This window comes from Lynx rufus, unplaced genomic scaffold (genome assembly GCF_022079265.1).
Source record: "Lynx rufus isolate CCGP_SWC_20201006 ecotype Redwood Valley unplaced genomic scaffold, mLynRuf1.p SCAF_58, whole genome shotgun sequence".
Taxonomy (NCBI): domain Eukaryota; kingdom Metazoa; phylum Chordata; class Mammalia; order Carnivora; family Felidae; genus Lynx; species Lynx rufus.
In genome coordinates this window covers 560,981-567,811 of record NW_025814876.1, presented here as the reverse complement: position 1 = coordinate 567,811, position 6,831 = coordinate 560,981, and positions in this window count along the sequence as shown.

The following is a 6,831-nucleotide window of genomic DNA, read 5'->3' as shown; positions in this document are numbered from 1 at the left end:
TTCTTCGTTTCCCACATGGATGCCTTTTCCGTCCTTGTCTTGCCTTATTAGCCTGGGTAGACCTTGCGTGCAATGTTGAGTAGATGTGGTGAATGTGGACATCCTTTCCTGTCCCTGACCTTCAAAGGAAATTCCAGGCTTTCAGTGGGACGTGTGGTGGCAGCTGTGGCTGTTTGGTAGATCCTTTGCTCGGGTCGAGGACATCGCCTTGTGTTCCATCCTGTGTGGAACCAACGCTGTGATGTCTGTGAGCCCAGAGATGGAAAGAGTGCTCGTCAGTGTGTGCCGAGACACCCTGCCTCTGGTGTCTGAAAACGGCACCGTTTCTCCTTTTGTCATCCGGAACACCTGAGGAACACAGCCCATTTTGAAGTCCCTGCCCTCTCTCTAGGCTTGGCTCCTGCTCTGCGGCCTGGATGGGCGCAGACACCACTCATGGGATGCCTTGCGAAGCAGATCATGGCATGGGGAAGGAGCAGCCTCCACGATTCCCACAAAGTCTGAATCCCATGGAGGCTCAGCTGTCTGGGCTCCCTTAAGCCTGATAAGAACGACTCTTTTACATTCAGTCGTCTCTTCCTGACTTATTGACTCATTCCTCCATGCGTGTAGTGAGTGAGTCGTTCCTGATTTAATTCCACAAACGTATGTGCAGTGAGCAGTGAGCCAACAGTGGAGTGACAGCAGTGAAGATGTGGGGAGCAGTGGTCCCTTAAGAAGTGAGATGAGGGACACACGGTGTGTTTTGCAAGTGAGACCGCGGATGGAAGGAAACCGCCACACGAAGACCAAGACTTTTGGGGGGAGAGTTTATTTACCACTTATGGGGGTGGTGCACCAAGACCCGTTGGATCTTAACACACCTGTGTTAGTGAGGCAGCTTCCAAGAGACATTGCGATGCCAATGCCATCAAGCTCCTAGCAAGCAGAGGAGAGCAAGGATGTGGTGCTTTGACACAGAGAATGATGAGAGAGGGGGATCTGGGCCACGTCCTGGGCCTATGGGCCCTTTCCAGGTAGCGTGGCTCAGGCATGAAGGCATGGCCGTAGGAGAGGCCAAAGGGCCTGCAGGATGGGATCGCCTTTGTAGGGAATGTGTATGAGAGTAGTCCATTGCTTTGCCACAAGGGCTGGCTGGGGGCAAAGTCTAAGCCAAGACACTGGAGGGATCCAGCAAGTGGAGAGGAAGTGTTTGGGGGGCGGGCTTTGTGTGTTTTTTTTGGGGGGGTGTAACCAGGATGTACCTATAGTCACTTGAGGGCAAGCACAGGTCTTTCGGAGTTCCCCGAGGCCATCAGCCAGAGCCTCAGACCTTGCACTGGCAGCAAACGGGGACACAGCAGCTGGATTGGCTGCAGGAGGACCCACAGCCGGAAGAGCAGCAGCAGGGCTTGCAGCAGCAGGACTGGCAGCAGCAGGGCTTGCAGCAGCTGGACTGGCAGCAGCAGGGCTTGCAGCAGCTGGACTGGCAGCAGCAGGGCTTGCAGCAGCTGGACTGGCAGCAGCAGGGCTTGCAGCAGCTGGACTGGCAGCAGCCACAGGAGCCACAGGAGCCACAGCCCCCCTTGGAGCCCCCACAGGAGCCACAGCCCCCCTTGGAGCCCCCACAGGAGCCACAGCCCCCCTTGGAGCCCCCACAGGAGCCACAGCCCCCCTTGGAGCCCCCACACGAGCCACAGCCTCCCTTGGAGCCCCCACACGAGCCGCCGCTGGAACAGGCACAGGCTGGCACACAGCAGCACACGGGCTTGCAGCAGCACACGGGCTTGCAGCAGCACACGGGCACACAGCAGCTGGAGCCGCAACCCCCACAGCTGGAGCCGCAGCCCCCACAGCTGGAGCCGCAGCCCCCACAGCTGGAGCCACAGCCTCCAGAACAGCCACAGCAGCCCATGTTTCTGGTGGGTTTTGGGCGGAGTCGGTCAGAGATGCAGGTGCAGAGGGGAGGTGTTCAGGTGTGGAGCCTCCTGGGCCAGGGGCCCTGTATATACCTGCCAGGGTCAGGTGAGAGGCTGACACACTGTCACTTCCTGGTTCCTGTTTGTGCCGCTTTGCAGCGGACAAAGGATGAGTATTTTTCAGAATTTCATCATGACCATGTGATTGTATTGACCAGAACGTCTTTGGTGGGTTTTGCCTTTTCCCCAGCGCCCGACTTGCATCACCTGACGGGCTTGTGTTTCAGAGTTTGCAGGGAGACGGAAGCAGCGCCTCGGAGCCCTGGTGGTCCCACCCTGACCCGATTCGTGACCCTCAACAGTCTTGGCATGATTCCAAAGAGCACATGACCGGTGGGCTCAGGGTGTGGAGAGTGTGGGAAGCAGAAAGCCACCGTGGCGGTGGGCAGTGGGAAGGGCCCTTCCTGTCCATCTCCGGGCAGGAGGTGCTTATGGGCATTCGGAGCAGGTGGCGCCCACGGTTCTGGGCTGGGACCCTGATGGCGGAGCCTGGGCTACTCAGGGTCCTCCTTGAATTGCCTCGTGGGAGTTCTGCTTTGACTGAACTCGTGGGGGCAGGGTGGTGCTGAGAGATGCCTTGAGCCAGCTCCTGTGCTCCCGAGGTGCCCTGCCTTCCTTCTATGGATCGGAGCCGCCCGATTGCACTGTGGGCATCAGGATCCATCCGTGCTATCAGTACGACGCCCCTTGTTTGCCTGTAGACCCCGAGGCACGAGGAGCCCAAAGTGGCCGGGTGGCCGCCTCAACTCCAGTCCAGCGGAATGGTTGTGTGTCCGTGCTGGAAGCCTTTCTCCCTCCGCAACCAAGAGCTTCAGGCCAGCGGCGCGTGAGGTCCCGGCGACTGGAGAGAAGAACCATTTTGCTAGCGGGTCAGCAGGGAAAAGAGTGAGGAGGATGTGGTAGGAATCACCGGCCGTGCGTCTTTCAGCTCCTTGACGCCGATGCTCTCCGTAGAGTCCGTCAGGAGTGTAGCGCAACCCACCGTTCCTAGCCTGTCCCCTTGGGGTCTGGTGGCTCGCCCTGGCCTCGCCCGCCATTACAGCCCTCAACGCGTGGACCAGGGAACCACGCGTGAGAACAATGGTGTCTGCCCCGGAAGATTTGGATGGCTTGCGGGTTTGATATCAATATTCCATTTGCTCGCGTGACCGTTGAAAACACTTGGCTGTACGTCGTTCCAAGGGCGACTTACACATATGTGGCCTCAATGTGTCTTGTGGAGGCTGATAGCCCCCTCTTCGGAAAGATAAAAATCAAAAGAATACGACAAAGCAAAGACTCCCTGCCAAAGGGACGCAGGGCTCAAGTCTGAGCAACTCGAAGAGAAATGCCCTGCAGGCTCTTAGGCTTAACTATCTATGCCACCGCCTTTATTAGTTTGACAAATGCCCTTCAAATTTTAAACCGCGCGTGCAAAGTCGATAGCTTTGGTTCCTCTTTTGCATGTCTGTGTCTCGGTTGGGCGTGTTCCTTTCCTTCCCCACCCTGTCCCGCCCCCCCGCCCCCACCCCCCCCCTGCACCCCCAGGCATTTTTCTGTCCTTCCGGCTTGGGAAGTTTCCATTGACCTGCCTGAGTTCACGGAGTGCGTGCACACCGTGTCCGGTCAGCTGATGGGTCCATCAAAGCCTTTCTTCGCCTTTGTCACAGTGCCTTTGATCTCTAGCCCTTTCTGGGAATCTTTGGTAGGATTTCCTGTCGCTGCTTCCGTCACCCGTTTCCTCTCGGAGGTGTCCCGAGAGGCTCAGCGTGTCAATCATATTTCTTTTAACTTCCTCGTCTGATCATTTCAAAGTCCCTGCCGTGCCTGGGTCTGGCTGTGATGCCCGCTCTGTGTCTTCCAGCTGAGCTCTTTGTCTTTTAGTATGCCTTGTACTTTGATGTCGAAAGCGGGACGTGATGCACCGGGGAAGAGGAATGGTGGTACCTAGGCCTGGAGGGGTGTGTTAATAAGGGCTGGGGGTGAGGGGATGTTCTTCGTCTTTTAGTGACCTGGCCTGCAACCTTTACTAGGCGGCCTCAGTCGGTCCCCACCACGCCCCCGCCGCCAGCCGGGCTGCCACCCTGCCGCCAGGTGGTCACGAATCAGCCTGGGACTGGAGCTGAGTATTTCCTCCCCTCCAGGTCACTGGGCTCTGAGAAAACCCCAGCAACGTTGGGCTTGGTCAAATCATGTGTCCTGAGGGCAGACCTCACGAAGGTGGGGACGTGCTCTGGCATAATTCTACATGTCTCCTTCCATGCTCCCTCTGGCCCAAAGCGTGAGGGGATTTTTGGAGTGTGTCCCCCTGGAGATGTTAGCTCTCGGGCATGTCTGCACTGAGGTTGGCTTACCCTCTGTTTCTGTAAGTTGTGATTCCCTGTCTCTGCCCCTCTGTCTCTCCAACACAGGGCGGGGCGTGGGGGGGCATGCAGCAGGATGCCCTGTGACCTCGGTTCTTTGGTGGATCTGACAAGGGCTGCTGGTTTTTTCAGTTGAGACTTTTCTTGGTGGGTGGAGGGGCGTGGCCACCTCCAAGCTCCTCCCATGCTCTGCAGGCATGGTTTCCCTCCTGAAGACGCTTTCACATCCCATCACAATGAAACCCTCTTCTAGCATGTCATGTCCACGGACCAAAGAAATACAGCCGTAGAATGTATGAAACGTCCGCTTCTGGGAAATACTTTGGTGCCGTCCTGAATATTCCTTAGGGTAGTTCATGACGTTTGCCTTGACATGGGAATCTGCAGTCCATGACTAAAAGGCGCACCTTCGATGGCGATCCCAAGGTGGTTTGGGAAGATTCTTAACCGTGGACGAGTTTCTTCCCCATAGAAGAGGATGCCCAAACAACGTCACGTCACATGAATTTGAGAATGGAGACCTACTCCGTATGTGATCAAATTCAGCCTTTGACGTGTGCAATTGAGTGGTGTTTGGTCGATTGGCAAAGTGAGACAAGCATCACTTCTGACTCGTTCCAGAACATGTTCATGGCCCCCCAAACACAACTCCATAACGTGAGCACGTGGTATCCATTCGTCCCTTCCCACCCAGCCCCCAGGGCATACTGATCTAGAATGATTCTTCATTGCTAGTGTAGATGGCTATGTGGACACTGTCAGAGAAATGGGGTCGTATAGTATGTGGCCTTTTGTGTGTGTCTCCTTTCACTTAGCATACCGTTTTCAACGTTTTTGTGTGTTTCTTTGTTTGATTAGCATGTATCAGAGCTTTATACCTTTCGAAAAAGAGCTAAGTAAGATCCCATGCCATGGATAGACCAGTTTGTTTACCCACGCATCAGTTGACGGACATTTGGTTATTTCCCCGTGGCGGCCTTTGTGAAGAATGCTGCTACACGACTCCGCACACGAATTTTTGCATGATGTACGTTCTCTCCTCTCTTGGGGATATACCTAGCAGTGCAATTTCTGAGTCGCATGGAATCTCTACTTAACACGTGGGGAGCGGTCAACCTCTTTTGCAAAGCAGTTGCCTCCATTTGAGTGCCATCGGCAACGCGCGGGGCTCTGGTTTCTCCACACCCTCCCCAGCACGTCTTATTGTCTGTCTTTTGGATCCTAGCCATCCTAGGCACTGGGATCTCCTTGTGGTTCTGATCTGCATTTCCCTGATTCCTAATAAGGTTGAGCATCTTCTCATTGGCTTATTCGCCAACCGTGTACCTTCTTGGACCAGTGTCTATCCAGATCCAGTGCTCAATTGTTTTCTCTTTTGGGCAGGGGGGCTTCATTCTTATTCATTGATTGGTTGCTTGATTGACTGGTTGATTTCGAGGAGTAAGAGGTTTGCATATGTCACAGTGTTCCATTTGGATGGCACCCAATTTGCCTGAGTTTTTCTTCCTGTGCTTTTTCTGTCGTATCTCAGAGCCATTGCCGACAGAAGGTCTCAAAGACGTAAGCCAGGATTTCTCCTGAGAGTTTTGTAGTGCATCGTTTTAACTTTTATGCTAAAATGCTTGATCCAGATAGAAGGATTGTTGTTGTTGTTGTTGTTGTTGTTGTTGTTGTTGTTGATGTTGTTTTCTTATATGATGGGATGTAAAGATGCAAGTTCATTCTTTTGAAAGTGGATTTCTAGGTGTGTCAGCACTAGTTATGGAAAAGACTCTTGCATTGATTGTTTTGGAACTCTGGGTGAAAGTCAGTGGAACATAACTTCAAGGGCTCATCTTCATACTGTCCATGCTATGGCACTGATCTGTGAGTGTATCCTTCAGGCAGCACCACAGTGCTTCCATCGCTGTAGCCGTGCAGCACCCATTGCCATTGGGATGTGTGAGTCCCCCACCGTTGAGTTTCTTTGGCAAGATTGTTTTTGTTACCCGACATCCCTTTCATGCATTTCCGCATTCATCGTCATAGGAAAGTTAGGGTCAGATGGTCAATTTCTGCGAAAAGCAACCTTGGATTTTGATAGGGGTTGCATTCAATCTTCAGATCATGTTTTGCAGTGTTGTCATTTTCACCATATTCAGTCTTCTGATCCATGAACGTTGGATGCCTTTGTATTTAATGTACTCTTCTATACCTTCATTCAGTGCTGTTTTGCAGTCTTCAGGATGTCAGTCTTGCCCATTTGTTGTTCCGTTCATTCTTTTTTCTTAAAGTGTAATTATTAAATTATTTTGAGTGAGACAGAGAGAGAGAGAGAGAGAGAGAGAGAGAGGGAGGGAGATGGAGAGAGGGAGAGAATCGCATGCAGGCTCGATACTGTCAGCATGGAGCCCGACTGGAGGATCCAACTCACAACTTGAGCGTCACAACTTGAGCGAAAATCAAGTTGGGACGCTAGACTGACTGAGCCCCCCAGGTGCCCCTTCAAGTATATTCTTAAGTACTTGTTCTTCCTGAGGACATTGTTTTCT